Raw genomic sequence first — 21,770 nt, forward strand, 5'->3', positions numbered from 1 at the left:
CACCAGCAGTGGTCATTCAACTGAATTCACATGTAGTGCTTCCACTCATTTCTCCTCAGTCAAATAAAATAATCAGCCTTGAAGCTGGGAGGATAAATATGTTCTCTAAGGGGAGAAATCTTTTGCAGAGATTATTGGGCCGTCAAAACAGTGCCGAGTTGCATCAATGCAAAAGACATGACTAAAACTTTCAGCCTCACAGCTGTAAAAAGAAATAAAAATCTCAAGGTTTGTGGATACTGTAACAAACAAGTTAAAGTACATGTGATGTAATTAATTGCATTATTGGCATGTTTCAGTTTTGTGGCTCTGCAGTCGGCAATTAGGATTAGACCATGTGAGATATGGAGAATTGAGTGATGCTGCCTCTACCAATTCAGCAGCAGCTCCACATGAGAGCGAGGACCCCAGGAGTATTTTACAGAGCGGATTATCAATTCACTGCTGCCAGGAGAAAAACTATCTCTCCACTGGGAGATGCTGTTATTTCAAATCTTTGTCCAATTATATTACGCTTGCAGGGGCAACAATTGTGTGTGTGAGGAAGATGTTATTGGGCAGACTGAAAGGAAGACATATAATCAAAACTAGTAAGCAGTAGTTTGAGAGCTACATGGATTCTAAGGAAAGATGAGAGGCATGGCTGTCTAAGGAGGAGCTGGTTTCTGTTTTGTTGATAGAAAAAAATCATAATCAAAAACATTAAGTGCACCGGGGGTAACGGCAAAAAATGTAGCCTGTAGAGTCCATCTGACACAGCAGTGGGTGTCGTTGTCTGAAAATTGATTCAGCAATGGCCTCGCTTTTGATCTGAGAGTCGTTTTTTTTGTTCCTGAAGTTCTCTGCTGTCGATCTGTGAAAGTGGCTCAGCCCCGGATCACAGCATGGGCGTCAGATGGGTTATCGGCAGCGTGTGACACTTGCCCCACTTTGGCCTCTCGGAGTCCAAATTGATCTAGCAGACTTGTTTATTTTAGCGGAGAGCAAAGTTCACGGTAACTCCGCAGAGACTTTATTCTAGAGCGAAATAAAACAAATTGAAAAGGTTTTTCCGAGACGTGTGTGTGTGTGCAGGTTTTTGTGTAGTCAAGATAAAATGGGATGTTTGTCCTTCAGGATGGAGCTAAAGTAAAGAACCAAATGTTCATTCACATCAAAAAAGAAACAAAAAAATCTGCTCTCTAAGAAGACCTGTTTTCTGTACGGCACAAATAATGACATAAAGTAATGGTTTTACGGGAGTCAGAGCTTCAAAATGTAGTGGAACAGACTGAATTGTGGGATTCTCTTGTACTTGTTTGTGCTGGCATTGGTCCTGGACAATTGACTTCTTTGTCTGAAAAGTTGTGTAACCATTGTTTGTGCTTCTTTGTGCTGAACCACTCCAAAATTCATCTACACATACAGGCTGTGACATGGTGCCGGTTTTAGTGAGGTGATGGCAAACAAGTGTGTCTCTGTGGCCTCCACACTGTATGTGTTCCCATAATCCCTTTCTCTACTAACTACACAATGCAGACTTTAGGTATCAGTCATGCTCGCAGTGCATCTGCATTTCCATGCAAAAGCAATTCAACTTTACACTTGTCAAAGTCAATTCTCTCTATTGTGCCTTACCAAAATCAAGAAGGAGGCGGGACACGAAATATGAAGAAAAGAAGAAAAGAGCCATTTGTTTATGCACCCAATTTCCATCACCGCTGCCACTGCCAGGATGTGATTTCTTTCTAGTGTTTTTTCCTCACTTTTCTAAAAATAAATATAGAAACTTGACGTTCTCATCAAAGAAATACACAATACATATTTGCGACCTAGTAAGGAGAAATGGAGTGAAGCTTTGAGCTACATGCTAATGCTCAATTGTAATAGTCATAGACTCATATTTGGAATAACAACAAGATAAATAGAGTCCAAAAGTAATAATTATTCATGTCCAGGTTAACAAAAAGAACTCAAATGTTGCTTATTTTGCATGTGGCAACAAAGCACCGAAAAAGCACGCAACCTATACTTTATTTATGAGTAGTAAATGTTTTCTACTAGCATGAACTTTGTAAATGTCAGTTTTAAATTATGATGCTGGATTAAAAAAATGTGATGCTGATTTAAAGTTACTCCTAATAACTTCTAAAAATACTGTGGTTATTAATCCAGATGGACAAAAACATGGAGGTTCAGGGAGCTTTTAGGAGATGAAAATGTATATTCATCATTTAGAGTTTGTCCGAGTCAAAGATGCAAAACGTGTTGCCAAAAATCTTTCAACCGCACAAAAACACAACATCTAATTTATTTAAGCCCAAAATGCAGCAGCAGCAATGCTAAACTTGTCAAAAAAACAAACAAAAAAAAAAACACGACCCACCACTGACAGGGAGGCTTCTGCTGCCAGTGATGCGTGCATACACTTGTTTAACTGGATTTCTGTGATGGAGAAATGATAAGTGGATAAAATATGAGGCAGCTTGGCGAAAAGGAGATGTTACTTTTTTCCCACACTCAGAATGTGTTAGAGAAAACACCCACAGACAGCAGTGTCGGGCTGCCACAGAGAAAGACATCTGCTGGCTAACTTTTAATTTGAAAGCCACACTTGGAGAGGTAGACTTTGTTTCCACAGCTGACATCTAGATTAGTGAGAGAGAGAAAGGGTGGAGATGGGGGGTGAGGTAATATAATCAGACACATAACATAAACTAAATTACATCTTTCCAACATCTTTGTGGTTACAACTAATAAAAAATGTGACAAATTATCCAAGGGTCAAAAAAATCTTTGGTGCATTTTGGTGATTTTAACATGGAGTTCTGTGGAGAATGACCCACTTTTGGTTCCTCCACATATTCAGACAATTGAAAACTGTCTGAAAGATTTAACACGTTTGGCTAATGTGTCTTTGGTTGGTGTGAAAATGTAATGTGATAGGTGTGAAAGTGCACAAAAACAACATATCTGATTATATATGCAGCCGTTTCCCACAGACAGTCTGGTCCAATGTTTGCAGAGACTTGTGGACTTTCAGTAAAAATAACATCCCACTCAGGGAGTGTCTGTTGCTCAGGACTTATGGTTTATCTATCCGATGTGTGTCTGAACATCCGTTTCTTCTTCCGCATTTACACATAACAATGAGATGGGATACACGTATTGTTTTTGTGTCATCTTGTTTACTATTTTTAATCCTAACAACCCGCATAACATCATCTCATTAATGGAGCTGCTTCCTGGAACCCAATCGTTATTTTGTAAGAATGTGGTATGCAAGAAATAAACACACACAAACACACACACCCTACCATCATACCTGAGGATCAAAACAACTTGGTGGGGATTCTGGGACCAGATGCCCCCTCAGTCTCCATCCGCTCCACCTCTGTCTCCTCTTCCTCCTCTTCCTCCCTCCCTGTTTTAAGTCTTTTCTTCGCAGCCTGTTTTCCTTTCACACTCAGCAGTGGTGTTACTGAGGTACTAACAGCCACTTTTTTTCCCAGATTGCTAAGAACTTCAAAGTGCGTTTGACATGTACACTTGGGAGGCCCGCACTGGGAGCGAGAGTGTCTCACGCTGAGACCTTAGGATGGGTTTTTAAAAGCAACCGTGTGTATCTACACTATTAACATTCAAAGGCGCTCGCACTTTGCCGACTCTTACATCGCTCCTTTGAATTAAATATGTGTCGTCTCTGTCACAGTGGCTCCAGTAATGTGCTGTACGGTAGGTGCACTGCAGTGTTGAGGCAACTGTTTCATTGCCTACATATTAATTAAAAAGGGCTTTCTGGCATTTTGTTTGACATTTGACACAGCCTTTTGTCCCCGCTGCCATGTTTGCATCTGTCCTTTTTAATTTAAACTGCCTTTGCTTTTGGGAGAGGCTTTTAGACAGAGAGAGAGCGAGCTTTAATTTTTCCCAGCAGTGAATGTTTTAAAGGGGGAAAATGCCTTTTCAGTATTTAATTTAGCACTTCTATCACAGGATATGACAAGCCTGCATGGAGAAGCTTTCAATCCTCTCAGTGCACTGGAGATTTTTTCATTTCTTCCTGACACACCAGGGTTTTTCTGCCTTGTCTTTTTTTTTTTATCTTTGCAGTCCCCACAGTGACTAGTCACAACACTCAATTTATGACAGTGCTCAAGTGGGCTTTAAAATATGAAAAGTGCAGAGAAATGGATTAAAAGTGAGGGAAAGCATGAATGAGTAATGGATTCACTAAACACTGGGAGTAAAAAAAAAATGAATCCAGAAATCACTCCTCTCATTAAAATTTTGTTCAGACTACGTCTGCACCAAAGTCAAGAAGAAAGATGAATTGAGAGAAACATGGATGGTCTAATATTCTGAATTTTTCATATTACAAATTGCTTGAAGATGTAAAAATTGTGTTTTATACCACATAATTTGAACTATTTATTTTCATTTTGCTCTTCATAAAACACAATTCAATGGTAACAGTTTGTGATTTGTTTGGTAAGTATACATATATACATCTTAATCTCAAATCACTTAATAACTAATCTTAAATAATCCTTCTTTCTAATTTCTAACCACAGTTTTTGCAGGACCTCTGCAGTAGAGGTCAGTCTGGTGGATGGTAACACGTGCGTAACACTAAACAACAAAAGTTTCCTGTTCTGTTCCTATAATATATAACAGATATAAAAGACTCTGACTCCCGTGATGCACCACTGAGAGACACAGAAAATCATTCCTGCCTCTTGCAATCAAACTACTGAACTCTGAACCGTAACAGTCACTCAGACATTGTACATTCATACTTGTATATTCTTGTGTCATAGTAGTAAATATGTTCTACTTTACACACAACACAGGGATTCAATGCCACTTAGTTCCTTAGATATTTATTATATATTTTCAAATCTATGCCATCTTTGATGTTTGATTCTTGGTTGGATCTGCATGTCTGTAACAAAAAAGAATTAAATAAAGGAATTCTGATTCTGATCATGTAAAAAAGGCTGTAAATGTGCCATTGTGGAAGAAGAGTCTGCACAGTAGAGGACAAGAGGAACACCTGAATCCTCATTATTAACTCAAACACCAAACTCCATTGGGTGCTGACCCCAATGCTACTTCCTCCTTTTTAGCTAACAACAATAATTCCATATGAAGAAAAATGTGCATTTGAGCACAGATCAGTGTGATAACAACTCGATAACAAGACATAAATTATCTCTAAAATAAAAGGTTTTAGTTTTAAGTTGGGTCCGTGTCTCATCCACTAACATGAAGGAGGTGGAGGTTATAACCTACACTGGAGCCAGCCACCAGGGGGCAATCGATGTGTCCTCACATTTGCTGAGCTGTCACACTGCCCATCTTTATATGGCCTTTGGTCACCAGTACATGTCAACAGTGAATGAATCAGTAAACACAGCAACGGCTGAACCTCTTGGAAAAAGGTTAGCCTGACCCTGAGGCTAGAGGCCTGGAGCTTATCCAGCACATGGTTGTTGGATGACCGTCCTGCATCATGATTTCTATAGAAGAAGAAAAAAGGGCTGTGAGTCTTTGCTTCGGCTTTAGTAAGGAATTACTAGCTTTATAACATTTGTTCCTAATTCTGCCCAATTTTTTGTTTTGTATGTTATATGTTATAACTGACGAACAGCACAACACATCTGAGCCATTCTTTCTGTTGTTGAAAACTATCATGCATGTAAACAACAACCACATGAAAAAATGCATTAAACAAGGCTTTTAATGTCAGAATGCAGAAAAAATGTGTGGCACGTTTTCCTGCATTTTAAAAAAGACTGAGACATCCATGTCAGGAAACCATTGCAGGAGTCAACGGCTGCTCTTTGCTCCCCCTCCTGCAGGATGAGATCTGCGCAGAAGCTAACAATGTGCACACCCTGGGTGTCTCATGCTGTCCTAATAGCATTACTGGGGGGATTGGTCAACCTGATGGCTGCTAGTCATAATGTGTTTGGATCAGTGTGTCAACATGATCACCTCACAGCTAACAGGATTTGGAAAACCAGCAGGAGGCAAAGCGCCAGCTCTCTCAGTATGTGGAGAGTCCACATGGACATGCAGTGGTCTGTATAAGAGATAAGGGTAGTTATATAATAATAATTATTTTTAATGTTTTCTTCTTAGCAATTGATACACAAAGCTAAAATAGTGTCTGTGCCAGAATGATCTGCTGGGTGAACATGATCAAAAACAAATCAATGAGCTGCTGTGACTGACATGTGCCTTCATTACTATGAACACACACGGTGTACTGCTGCCAGATACTCATTAGGGGGCCTTAATGTAAGGCTATTTTTATCTGTAAATGTAGAAATGTATTTATATTACTTCTATAGACTCTACCACGGTCGCTCAATATCAGTCGCTCTATTGATCCCTCTCTTTGGAACAGTCTAAAAGAGTCTCAAACTCTCAATTTTCAGCTTGGAGAGCCATAAAACTTTAACAAAACCCAGATTATTTTTCCACTCATATCTCCATGAAAAGCTTTTTAACAGTCTGGTCTAACTTTTACTGTACTTTTGATAATCCCAGGCTTTCATGATTTTACCATGAGGTACATGAAGCTCAGCCTCCTCCTACCTTAGGTAAATATCTGCAGCAAGATTATAGCCACCAGACACCAGATGACACCAGTCAAATGTGCTGTTCTGGCCATCCTGTGTGTTGTTTAGTCAGTGTTTGATCAATAGCGTTTTGATTAATCTTACTTTAACTGTTGTACTACTAATAATATTTGGGCAGGAAATTTAAATAAATGACATATTTGTAATTGAAACATTCATCTTTATTGTCCTCATTGTTAGTTAGCAAATGGCCAACCTCAAGCTGATCACTAAGACTCATAGACTAATTGTGTGATTTATAATCCTATTAGTTGTTTCAACAATCAATAGATTCATTAAAACAGTTTTTTGCCTTTCAGTAGGCCGCCAGAGCCAACAAAAGCTTTTGTTATGCTTTTGTTGGTTGACATTGACCTTCTTTTTTAAACCAAGAACTCGGCCATCATTCACAGGAACCTCCATCTAATCCCATTCAATGTTACTGCTTCCATTGCAGGCACATAAGGTGCTGTAACAAATCAATAGATCAATACCTCTGGACCTTATCTGCAGCATAATGTATTGTTTATTATCCTTGCTGATTTTGTTTACCTTCTAGTAAAACCTGTGATGTTGCATTTATTATACATTTTTAATTAGAAATGAATGAATCCTCATAGATACTTTAGGAGAGCTGAAGTCATATTTCCAATACAACACAAAACAAACAGCTCAGGGTTATTTGACTGAGATGTGATGTCTGATTTCTAAGAAGTGCAGAAATGCCTCAGTGAGAAGACTGAGGCTGCTGCAATACAACTTATTCAATGTTGTATTGAAGCTGCTCTGCTTGCGCCATCATTTCTTTTCATGTTTTTTTCATCTGTTCATACTTTCTAACTCACCTTGGAAGTGCCTTCTTGTAAACACAGCTACAGCGCTACACTAATTAGAGCAGGCTTCCTTGGATAGTTCCATCGTGGGCATGCCCATTAGAGGTAATTGGATTATTTCTACTCTGTTTATCTCTTAATTCCCCTCATCTGTAGTTTAGGCAGTATTCCAACAACGGGATCTCATCGGGTCTCCAGAGGGGGGGACGACTAGGGCAGAACATACGAAGCCAAGAGGGAAGACAAGGACTTATCTACCCTCTATTACACTCCTTAAAGCAGGGACAACTTCACACTTTAATGTGACTATTTGATCCATTTGACAGTATTCCAGACATCATTACCCTCAGATCTAACCACACATTCTAATTCTTGTATCTGAGACAAGAGGCTGCCCATCAATAAAGTATATATTGTAAGAGAACACCATCCAAATCCATTGATCTTTCTCATCCATCTCACAGGCTAAAAATAGATTTAGCATATCACAGCAAAAATCAATTATTTTTTTCCTGACTTGAGTGGAATTCCTGATATAAGAAAAAAAAACTTTTTTTTTTGCTTCACTGCAAGCTGGATTTTTGTATACCTGCATATTTAAACTCCACAAGTGTGAAAAGTAATCCCCTCCAACCGTGTAATCTTGTCACGCTATTTGACTTTTCTTTCTTGCTGCAGAGAGAGAGACTATGAAGCAAGACCTTGGCTGACATAAGCGCTCTACAGACGTGATTCTTCACCTTCCTCTCTTCTCTCCTCTTCCTTTTCCTCTCCTCTCCTCTCCTCTCCTCTCCTCTCCTCTCCTCTCCTCTCCTCTCCTCTCCTCTCCTCTCCTCTCCTCTCCTCTCCTCTCCTCGCCTGTTTGATTTCAATACTGTTTATACATTCTTTGTCTCTCATTAGTCAAAGTTTCCTCCAGTGCTTCAATGCCACTGATTAATTATGCATTTAGACACAACTGCAAAGGCAGCCTCTACATCACAATAATGAATTAATGATCTGCATTTGCAAGATTGTCATGTGCGACCTACTTTTTTTTTCTTCCCCATACACTAATTGTTTCTTTCCATTTGAAGCTTGCAAGAATAATTATGCTCTAAAATCTGTCTGTACATTAAGATCGATCCTTGGTGTGATGTGCTGAGAGAGACAGCAGCAGCAGCAGCAGCATCACAGCATCCTCAGCTTCAGGGGTTTAATCTTACACAACTTATACACAACAGTCCTTTTACAGAGCTGCAACATAAACAGTACAACCTCCCCCAACTCACTCCTCTGCCAGTCCCCGCCTCTCTTCCTTCCATCCATTTCATTACTTAGCTTTATGTCATTGTCACTCATAATAAAGATCCAGATCTGCGCACATCACAGATTGCTCCGGTGACCTTTTTCCTTAAAGAGTGCGATGTGTGACAAATTCAATGCTGCTGTGTTTTCTTTTTGTGCGGTGTCGATCTGCCCATTTGTAAAAAAGTGAAATAATAAAGGAGATCGCAAGGTTATACACATTGTCAGCGAGTGACAAAGAAGCGAGGGAGAGGCGTCTTACATCTGCTACATCTTTTACTTTCAACCTTGGCAGACCTTGAAGTGCTATCCCTGCATGACTGGCAGCGAGAAAATAGTCTTTGGTTTGGAATGACAGTCTCAAAGAGATGTGAAAGTGGGTGGTATTTTTTTCTGCAGGCTTTTGTTTTTTTGCATTGCAATGTAAAGCCTCCTGAGTCACAATAGAACCCAGCTCAGGACAGGCATTGTTCATTCAAGGGGGAAACAGACATGGGTTTTTGCACAGTTGTCTATTTGCAAGCATGCAAACAAAAGCGCGTCTTTTAAATAATATGACAGTATAATCAGACCGGGGCCACGCTCTGCACCAATCCGACACCGTAATGCCATTCTCACTTATTATAAATAGCATCCTCATCGCTTCACCAGTCAACTGATTGTATGAATTACATTCCCAGGAGTAATAAAGTCATTTGCATCGGCCTGGTTTACACAGCCGTGAAGAGGGACATCCATCCCATCCCCCTCACCTCCACCACCACCACCAGCACCATCACACCCTCTCTTTATGTTGCAGCAGTGAACTGCTTCACTGCTTCTCCATCAGCTCTGGCCACATCTGTCCTCACCTCCCCTCCTATACTCTGCTAATTCACCACCTAAAGTCGACATTTTTTGGCTGCTGTGGTCGGACCAGACGCACACAGCTTTTCTATTTGCTCCAATATAATGGGTTTCGGAGAGTGCCAAGGTGCATCACTGACTGTCTTTGAGTTTTAACTCCACAGTGATTTGGAATAAATGTATGACTGGAGGCACAGGTGAAGCCAGACAACCAGACCTGTCAGTACATCCAGCTTGATATATAGCATTTGCCAGTGTAAATGAAATTCACAGCACAGATTAAGACGGACAGCCTGAATCTTTTCCTCTGTCTATCTGCATTTAGACATCCTAATGAAGAATCCTTTCTCATACTGTTTCCCATGTGTCAGTAAAAATAAATCGCTGCTTTCTGCTTCATGTTTATTAATTATCGGTTAGATCTACCGGAGTTGGGAAAAAGGTGGGGAAAAGAAAAAAATACAATTTGCTGCACCACGGGACAAGAAATTCATCCTTGTGGATTCAGCCTTGTTTGTGGATTCATTGCGTGTCTTTCATTTTTTTACAGAGTGAAAACCGGGAGGGAGGAGGATCTGAGATTCAATTTACGGACAAGATGGAAAGCCAACACAGATGTCAGGAGTGAAAAATAGTTTCAGCTGACAAGTGAGAGAAGTTTGCTGTGTTGGTCTGTGATGGTTCTGGCAGATGGGTTTCTGTCCTTGCCACTGTGTTACAGCTGACGGCTGGTGAAATCCTGCATCATCCAGATTGTTTACTATGAGTTTTTTTTTTTAATTTATTTTTTTTAGGGGTGCTTGAAAATCCTACAGTACAACAGGTTGGAGGGGCCAAGAGAAATAATTGATGTGCAGCATGTGCATTATTTATTTGGCAGCCATTGTGATCAAAAGCAGTCAATGCCATACTGTTTCCCTCTGCGCTGTTAGTCCTACCTGTAACAGCAGATTCAGTGACTGACAGAGACGCTCTAATCCAGCAGCCTGAAATTCACTGATATTCAAGGATATTGCATAATCAGTGCTTGTTCAGCAGGAAATGAATAGCGAGGCTTTTTTCATCTTGAGTAAACCAAACAGGTCTTGAAAGATTTCCATAAATGAAACAAACATTTCTAAGCACACGTCCCTTCTTCCTCCCTCCTTCCCATCCATCCCCTCCTCTCAAACATTATATTCCTTCCCCATCAAGGTTTGTTTATTTTTAATCTCATTGTTATCCATCACTTTTTAAATCTCCCTTATCTGGGCGGAGGTGCTGCATGTTTACCCAGACTTAATAACTCATTCGCTCCTGAGGATACAGTGGATTGGCAGGAAGCATCCGCCCTGCAGCTGCAGGTAATACATAAAGATGGAATAAGGAGTAGTGGTGGTTTCTGAAGACAAAACCAATTACAGGAGCAGTTTTTTGAGTCACACAATGGACACAGGTCATTTCATATCATTTCACGCCGATTCTCCTCGAAGCACCTTGTAATATGGTGTATGGGTATTTTGGAGTGGATTTGCCAAAGCGTGGAGAAAAGAAGGCAGAGAGAGCGCGGAAAGCATGCACCCGCGAAACACAAGGCAGTTTTAATGGATTCTTTTGCATCACTGAGTGCAGCACATAGCAGAAACCACATTCATCCATTCATGATTGTTATGATTATTTTAGACTACAGCTTGTAGACATATATGTAGCTATAATGTACAGACCTTTTCTGTGTATAGGTTTTATACAGCATACGTCATATGTGTCTGTTTTGCTTCTCGCCAATGCTGCCTGTGTGGATTCAGGCTCTGGGTTTATGAAAAGCGCCTTGATACAAACTATTACTATTACTGGAACCATATAAATATTAGAATATATTAAAAGTTTAGTTAGTTTTACAAAGCAAACAAAATATATAGCGTCTGACACATAGCTTTGTCGCGGCTAATTGACACAGACATGTGCATTAATTTGTGTGTTTGGCATCCCGAAGAATGCAAATGCAACATTAACCCTATTTTCAGCTTTGTTTAGTCTCAGTCTCAAAGTTTAGGGGTAAAGGAAAGGAAAAGTGAGAAAATCTGTAGTTCCTAAAGCGGCCACTTAAAGGTGGCTCCAAAAGTGAGTCAATTTCCCATTGACCACCCCACTTAAATAAACTAAATGTTTTGTTGGTTTGGTTGTTGGTTTAACTTATAGCAGCTTATATGAGATTGGTATGACATAGAGGTCTTGGAGGGAGGGAAGAGGGATGCCGATGATCCTTGCGGAGAGCCAGAGCCCCTCCCTCCATCCTATCTTTGTCATCTGACAAACAAAACATCACAAGCGATGATGTCGTCGATAATGTGATGTGATATGATGTCGACGACATCGTCGCATATGATGTCGACGACATCGTCGCATATGATGTCGACGACATCGTCGCATATGATGTCGACGACATCATCGACGACTGTCTACAAGAAGGGCATGAGTAGACTGTACTTCCTGAGTTGACTCAGGTCCTTCAATGTCTGCAGCAGGATGCTCCACATGTTCTACCAGTCTGTCATGGCGAGCACCATCTTCTTTCCTGTGGTTTGCTGGGGATCAGGCATTAAAGCAAAGGGCGCCAACAGACTGGACAAACGCATTAAAAAGGCGGGGTCTGTTGTTGGCTTTAAGCATGCCAACCTGGAGGAGGTGGTGAGGAAAAGAGTGCTGGCTAAACTGCTGTCAATCACAGACAATCCCTCCCACCCTCTCCACAACACTGTGGACAGACTGAGAAGCAGCTTCAGCAACAGACTCCCGCTGCTCTAAGGAATGGTACAGGAAGTCATTTCTGCCATCCGCCATCAGACTGTATAACTCCTTTGTGACTGTCAGAGCTGTGCTCACAAACTTGGACTAAAGCATCATTACAGTTGCATTTCAAACTTCTCAGTTACATTAACTGTGTTGTTATGCTTCTATCTTCTCTTTGATCTGCTTCTATGTGTGTGTATGAACATATTCTTTTTCTGTTGCTGCCATGTGCGTGTATGTATACACTTTGATATGCTGCTACTACAACTCAATTCCCCACAGGGATTAATAAAGTAAATCTTAATCTTAATCTTAAACTACACCGTGCATGAACGAATACCAGCACTGCAGAACCTGCTCACCTGACCAGCAGTGGCCGACCGTCTCTAGCAGTTTAGCAGCGTTTAGCCACAGGGCACGTCAGGACAGTGAGGCTACGTCGTGGATCATATGTCTGACGAACGTAGCTCTAAGTTATTATATCGTTCCATTTACTATTATTTTGGACCACAGACACACAATAACGATAAAAAATAAATCACAAATTCACTTTGACAAAAGGGCATTTTGGGCAGGTAAAGGGGCAGCTCCCCCCTCTGCACATGCCTGGGATGGATTAGATTATTATAATTATTCTACTTTTTCTTCTACAAAAACAAACAAACACATAAAACAATGCAAATACAATGCAATACAAATAATTACAATGTGTTGCATTATGTTTGTGCAATTTAATAGAATGTTGACCTAATGATAAAAGTGCACAATTCAGCCAGTAGCCTACTGCTTGATAAGGTAACCCAGCTAGCTGATGTCGATAAAACACACCTTAAATAATGATCTCAATTAACTAATAAAGATTAACATTTAACATCTAATGGTTAGGCTAAATCTTAATCAATAACACTGTTAACGCAAACTTTATGATACTAAAGCTGATTTAATCATACTCTGTTTCTGAAAGTCACAGAACAGCTGGACCGCTACGTAAACAAAGTGGGTGCAGTTTGGACAGGGGATGTGGCGTGAAAAAAGAAATTCAAGCTTTTCTGAAAGTTGTTCAAATCAAATGTAATTAAAATTGTAACGCTTAAAATTTCCAAAAGAAACTGTAATTTAATTACATAATTTTCTCCAGTATTGTAACTAATTACAAATACGTTCATTTTGTAATTACATTACGTAACGGTGTTACATGTAGATCGTTACTCCCCAACACTGCATACAGCACGTTATTGGGCTTTGCCCTTCACTGTCTTAAGTGATAGAGTCTGTGTAGATGGCCCCGTTCTGGCAAAGCAAGTCAGTGGATCATTAATCATCTATCAGAGGGGACTCGGCTGGTATATAAGGGTTATAAAAACCCAGCCAAAGCCAACACAGCCATGCATGGCTTAAAGGGTGAAACAAAGCATTTTGATGCAGCCCTCAAAAGAGCAGATAAGAAGCAGTGAGACGGAGGTGAATGCTGTGCAACACTCTCACAAATAAATGTGACAAATGCTTTGCAGGAGCAAATGTTCAATTAAACACTTCACAGTCTGGACGATTTCAAGCTTTGTTGTTTGCCATAAGGACTCTAATTTGCGACAGAGATGGCTGCATATCTCCTTACTCCTGAACTTTGTGCAAATGAAAGCAAACTGCACACAGAACATATGGAATCAGAAAACAAGCCAACCACAGGGAGAGATATTCACCCTGTAGGAGGATATAAGTCAATGTCAGGATAAGCCAAATGATAAATGAAGTGCCAAGTCACCCTTAAAACACTACCTGATATATAATGTGGGTGATGTGTGACCGTTAATTCTAAGAGTACAGTTATAAATAATAGCAGACAGAGTGCTGCGTGAGCCTGGAATTAAATGTGCTCTCTTAATAACCCGATGATTAACACATTCATAAGGCCTGACTACGGGCTTCTTGCTGCTACATGACACATTCATAAATACTGATTTATGACTCATCACAAATGAAATAATCATCTGTGACAGAGCACGGAACAATGTGTCAAAAGTGTTTGTGAAGGAGTAAAGGTCTCCCTGTCACTTTACATTTCCAGCAGAAGGACATGGCTCAGATTTAAGTTGAGTACCCCCCCCCCCCCAGTGAATTTAATTAAAACTGTGCTCTGCATTGTTCAGGACTGATTTTCAATTTTTATTTGTTATTGAAAGCTGAGTGATCATTAAAATGGGAGGAAAGGAAAACCACACAGTAACTGACATTTTTAAATTCAGGCCATTTTTTTTGTTGGGGCAAAACAGCAAATGACACACTTGATTTGTGTCAGCATGGCCCTTTTATGAATCATGTGACCTGTGCTCTCAACATGCTAAAACACAAATTCATTCTGTTTCTGTAAAGCCGTTGATGTCACGGTGCTCCTGGCTCTAACCTTGCAATGAGGGTCTCTCAGCTTCAGTGCTATTTAAATCTTGCCCTCCCCTTTTCTTGCCTTCTCAGCCTTGACAACCTTCTCGTGAGCCTAATGTACAGACCACACAGCGTGCAGCCGCATTAGTCAAAGTTGACTCATCATTTTCTTATGTAAGTACCGCACTGAGTTTTACAGTTGTTTCACAGAGGCTAGCTTGTATGCACTAGGCGTCATACAGAAACTTAAGATGTGTATGTGAAATCAGTTGCAGGCATTTGCAACTTCACTGTTATAGAAAGCTGGTCTTTAAAGCTACAGTACCTCAGTTTTGTCTCCCCCTTCTGGCAGTGAGAATTATTGCTCTACTACTGTAGATAATTCTTTGTATTTTGTACTCTCTCTCTTTCTCTTTCTTCTCTCACTTGATGCTCTGCTAGCCTACGTCTCCATGACAACAGTTGCTTCCCTTTTCAGCTTTGACAGTTGCAGGTTGGCATACTGCTAATAGGCACAATAAAGTGCAGCAGGGTTGATGTATTTTTGTCACTTGGCCACCATGGAAGTTAGCATCCCATGAGCTCCTTCAACAAAAATAGCCACTGGGCTTTTTTTCTCTATTGCTTTTCATATTATTACAGAAAACAAGCTTCTTACAGTACATGTTTTGTTCAGCAGGATGTTCACATATGACTAAATACAACCACCAGCAGCAGCAACATAGTTACATGACTATATCAACACCACCATACCTATATCTATAGTCATGGCCAAAGGTTTTGGTTTTGGCAATCCTTGCTACTTCAGTATTCTTAGACCGTCTTTTTCACATGAGGTTATAAGCATTTCAAGCATTAAAAACTTCTTTTAGCAGATACATCAGATGTATTCATAATGTTAATATTTACAGTGTAGACAGTTCTTCTTCAAGTAATACCCAATTCACTCTGGCATTTCCTCACTGATATTAGATCCATTCTTGCCGTTATGAGTTTTTTGGGAATTAACCACAGGTTCTTGATGGAATAAAATCTGGGGACTTTTGTAGCCGCAGATCCAAAGAGCCACTTTAAGAAGAAGCAACCCCACATGCAGCAGCTGAAAGGGGGCTTCATCGAAAAAAATTGTTGCACCAGTTTTGTGCTGTTTGCGGTAGAATTTCGATCTGCAAAGGAAAGCAGCTATTTTCTTGCATGTAAGAATATCTTGATGCAAGGCAAAAATGGCTGCATACATTTCTCTGGAGGTACCACCGGAACTTGACTGCCTTCCCTTTATAACAATCAGTCTGCTCTTACTGTGTAATCAGAATGATAGAGCTGCTAAGCATTGGATTAATAAAATGACCTTAGTTGGTCATATGTTGCTGCGGCTAAAACACAGCTAGATAATTTTTGTGATGAACTACATTTTAAGCTCTTTGCAATGACTTCATTTAACATTCTAGAAACAATAATAATTAAAAGTGGTTAAATACAAAATTTCTATATTTGCCAAAACCTCTGACCACGACTGCACAGTACAAATGTCAGAAAATCTGTTGATATGTTCTGAAAATCCATCTGATATGTTTATGTTCAGAAGGTATAATGTTTATTATACTAATATTTGGTTTTAAAGAGGCCCTTTCACATGTGCATCCAGCCAGAGGAGCTGCATTCGAGAACACAATTGTCCAGCTCCGATAAAAAAATATGATTACTAATGAATCATAAACCAGGGGATGTTGAAACATTCACTCTGGCATTCCATATATTTTTCCAAAAAATTGGAGAAATAAACTATAAACTAGAGCAACATCCATTCATCCAATAGTCAGGTCAGCCTGAGTGTGGCGTGTTAACCGATTGTCAACCCCAGAAAACAAAAAGACTTTCACTTCATCATTCCAGCTAATGCTCCATACTCTGACAAATGTTCAATTAACCACGCACTACTTCTAAGTTTTCTAAACCTGGGAACTTTCAGACCTCAGATTAATAATCCGGCCTAGTCAGCAAAGTGAAAAATGATGACAGAAATCATTACAGCCAGTTCATCATAATTGCACATTTGGTAGTTTTGAGCCTCTTAAGCATAGGAAGGAATCACGCTACACAAATAAGCATCAATTAACGCAGCATGTGGATGTGAGTCATAAATGTACTGAGATAAAAACATCTTACTTTTTTTAATAATAATGATTAGCCTCACAAGAAACTGAAAGCAGTGAAATTAGATTAGACAAGTGTTGAGATAAGCTCCCCAGATGCTCGCCTGAATTAAACAGACAGTTATACATACATCACAAGATCCCTTGATTGGTTGCTTGATTGTTTCTTATTACAAACAGGACTGAGAAAGCAGAAGAGGCCTGTCTATGTTTTTTTTTTTGCTTGTCATCACCTTAAATACAAAAAAAATTCAACATTAGTGTGATGCCTCCCTGACTGCTATTTAATTAAACACACACAGGGTTTATCCAGAGACATGCTCTTTAAATGGCAACAGTAAAAGTTCCAGCGCTTTGTAATTCTCAGACAACAGTATCAGTGCTGCCTCAAACCACTTTAATTAGAAATTTAACTCTGCGTGTGCTGCAGACGGAGCAACATTTTATACAGTCATCAAGCCTTTTTTTATCTTAAGTGAACGCTGCCTGCTCAGAATGGCTGACAACAAAGCAGCACGGAACAATGATGTCACTTTCATTAGTGATGTTCATTATGTGTTGTGACAAATGTGCATGTTGTGACAAATGTGCATTTTGTGAAGATGTCTGACAATAGAGAATAAAGAATAGAGAATGGGGGCAGACAAGGAGAGGAAAAAAAACAGAAGAATCAAACAATGTGATCATGGCCAGAAGAGGAGGACTCACATTATGCCTTCGGTGCAATATAAAGCCATATATTTGAAAAAAAAGAAAAGAATTGATTTGACTAAAAATGAAATAAACTAGGAACAATTTGTACAATGCATTTTCATATTCCCAGAGTTGTTACCATTATTGTAGGAAATAACAATGTCGGGTCTGAGGACCCAAATGCAGACTAACCAAATCAACCAAAGTCCAACAAAAGAAGAGCTTTACTAACACAAAGCCGAAACTAAATCCACAAACAGCTAACAAAAATAATAACCAAAGTGTCAAACGAAGGGCAAATGAACAGAAACACACAGGAAGGAACAGAGACAAACTGAGGAAGACAAAGGGAAGCACAGGGTTAACAAGACACAGGTGAACACAATCAGGACAGGGCAGGCAATCAACACGGCGGGAAACACATGAGGAAGTAAAACACACACAGAAACACAAGGACAACAGACTTTCAAAATAAAACAGGAAACAACCAAAAATGTAACATAAGCAGGAAAACCAAAGATTTACATGAGTCAATGGCTTCTTAGATATACTGAAGTAAGCAAACACTGATTTATTTATTTCAAAGTCACACAAACACTGTTATTATTGCAGATTTTGGTGGTTTTCAGGGTTACATTTATTAGATATTAGATCATTCGAAACATCTCTTTTGATGCTCATATGCATGTATCACTCCTCTGCACTAAACTGCACCATTAGTTGACATTTGGAAGAAAAGTCTTAATCCTTTTATCTGCATCCAAAATTATAGATTAGGATTAGCCATAGGAATATATTGAGACCAAAATGCACATTTTATAACCCAGAATGCCTGTGCAGGCAGGGAAGTTGCAGTTTTAAAATGGTGATGCTGTGGGTCTCTGATGCTGCAAGCTGGAGCTATTTCATTCTAGTGGCACCTGGCTGTTGTGTATATGAATCACCACAAGAGGGCAACACAAGCTTAGCTGTTACACAAACCATTGTGCTATGTTCTAAATAGGAAACATTCAATATAAATATAACAGTTAAATGAGTTAAATTCTAATTAAATTCTAGTTAAATTATGATTAATGTTGATTAATGCTTCATAATTTATGCCATTTTTTTACTACACAATTTCAGTTAATGTAATTATAGTTTATAAGTGTTTATGCAAATAGATTGCATAAACACTGACACCAGCAGTGGGTGTGGATGCGAGATGGACAAAATTTATCAAAAGATATTACAATAAATCGGAAAAAAATAGGCCTAACAGAGAACTAACAAAGAGCTTATCACACACACAAATCTGTTCCTGCAGAAAAACATGGTATAAATTAGTGCTTTAAAATATGAAACTGAAGAAAATAAAACAACTGGGCAGAGGTACTGTCTATCATTCACAGGTTGTTGGAGGGAAAGCTGGTGGTATCACGCACAAGAAATTCCCATAATGCTCATCTGTCAGAGTGAATAAAACTGCCTGAAACTGACATTCTTGTGACTGATCCATCTCTGCTGCATCACAGCAGGGCGAACACAGCTGCAATTGATAAATTAGTAACACACCATGAGCATCAGCAGTGCTAAGCATTGCCATAAATACTCACAGTTGGCAGGAATAGAAAAAAATGTAAAGATACAAAAATAACCACATTTTAAAAATGGTACAATGTGTATGTACTAGAGACCAGAGAGAAGAAAGAAAACAACACAAAAGATGTAGCTACTCTAAACACAAGCAATACACTGCAACGGGCTGCTAGCGGTTGAGTTGCCCTTATAGTTCAAATACTTTGCTTAGCTTTGCTAACTTGCAATCAGAGTGCTACAAAGTCACAAAAACATGTGTTGTGGTCAGTGTTATTTGTTATTTATATATCCTGCACAGGCCGTTAACAAGTGAAAGTGAAAGGTTTCCCTGAAATCCATGAACCTGTTCATTCATGGTTAGACTGGATTAAACAGGATCTTTGCCATGATCCAGGTTTCAACATGATCAGTGCTGTGACAATAAAAGATTGTCCCCTGGTTTATTACTGTTAGAGCAGTCAGAAGATATAATTCACATATTTAATTTATTAGCACCCCATGTTGGGAGTGAAAACATATCTCAGACAGCTTGTATAGACCCAGGTAAATATATGATCTGATGAGCAAAACATTAACACATTAACCCTGAACATCTGAAAAAAAACATGACATGTTTTTAGCTAAAGCCTAAAAAAAACCTTGCCACAATTCACTTGACTTATATAACACTATACAACAAAAAGATTCAAAGCACACTTCACATAATGCAACTATTTTTAATGCCTAAAACAAAAGTGGAAGGCATTTACAACTCAAAAAAATCATAATAATAATCCGTCAGTCATCCCAGGCTTAATAAAACAGCGCTGATTTGAATGGTACTGGCATCCCGACAGCTATGCAACGCAGCCTGTGAGAAATCCCAGCAGAAACTGTGAAGCAGCTCTGTGAGTTGAGAGGCCACAGAGACAATCACCAAGCAATTATTGGCACAAATGGACTTCACTGGGATTTGGAGGCAATTAGCTGGGACTTCCCTTATAACCAGACCCATGCTGTTTAATTCCTTCATCCACAGAGGGCAGAAGTGGTGAGGCAGGCTCATTTTAAAAGCAATCTCCCACTCCCATCGTAAGCCCGAGATTTTCATTAGCATCTTGTTACTGCTCAACAGCGCCGCAATTACTTCTTAATTGAAGCTCATTTCAAACTTATTTATGGAATAATTATCAAGACGGCACACCACTGAGCCACAGAATATGTAAAAATTGATACATATTTGAATGGCAATAGCTGAAAAAGGCTTAAAGAAGGCGTGGAGCATCATGCCACAACTTTACAACCTAATACTACAAAACAGGAAGCTTTAATATTTAACCTGCCAACCTGCTCCACCTGTTCTACCACCTGTAACTGTCTATGGATGTTTTTAGTCATCTTGGAATTTTAAAACAAATTGCAACACAACAAGTGAGAAATAATAAATGTGTCACTGATGCACACGGAAAAGCAGAAGGAAGTAATAGGGCATTGTTCTAAGTGTGTCTCATAGGCACACTGTGTGCACAATTATTAGGCAATTTGTATTTTTGAAGATTAATTTTATTATTGAACAACTACAGCGCTCTCGGTCAATCCAGAATATCTATGTGTGCACAATTATTATTTAGGTAACTATTAGTGTGCAAAAATAAAAATGTGCCCATCTCACATCTGTTAAAGTGAGAATAATAAACAACACAACTGAAATATTGACTTCCCCTGCATGATTAACCATGTGTTTTTATGCTGAATCTGGTGTATTATATAATAATATTCATATATATAATAAATATATTACATATACACACATATAATAAATGTTGTTTTCTATTTTAAACATTGTTCCTGTTCTTGACTAACACTAATCCTCACAAGAATTTCACACTTTAGTTTAATTTCTGTCTACATCAGTTTGCTTCCTCTCTCTCTTTCCATTGTTTATAGTGCTCATCTCATCCCCAAGTAAATCATCTTTTATTTGTTTTCACAGCACACTGCACAAACCACTTGTGTACCATGTGACCGTGGCAGTTACTGGTGAATTTTATATTTTCAAAAACCGTCCAGATGAAACTTGACAAACAGAGGAAAGTTTATCCAACGCTTAAATTTAAATGTGATGGACACATGCAGTAAGTATCATTTTGTGCCTGTGACAGTGCTCTCGGCCCATTCCAATCCTCCCACACAACTTACTTATACAAACTAACAGCAGATGAGGTGTCCTGGAGCAGAACAAAACAATGCTGTCATGCCTTGCCAGTTGGATTACTCTGTTTCAAGGTACATGCCCGCATAGTTGGCTGGCTACTAGATGATATTCCTTTTTTAACTGCAGCAGAAATATTGTATCCACGGCAACGATGACATCAACAATGCCAAGGTATGTCCCAACATTTCAGATGACTGTACTTGTATGAGAACATGGAAGGTATGGCTTAATCAGTGACAGAACAAATATTTGAGAAAGAGGCCTGAGTCCCTTTTATTGACAGAATTGTATAGATTCGTCTTTTATTGTGTGCAGCCAGTTACTCATTAGGGCCCCTACATATATATATATATATTGCATGCGTGTGAAGAATGAGCTCCTCTGTGGTGGGCAGAGAGATGACTGTGTTCACTAAACCTCTCCGACACCT

This window comes from Parambassis ranga, chromosome 2 (genome assembly GCF_900634625.1).
Source record: "Parambassis ranga chromosome 2, fParRan2.1, whole genome shotgun sequence".
NCBI lineage: Eukaryota > Metazoa > Chordata > Actinopteri > Ambassidae > Parambassis > Parambassis ranga.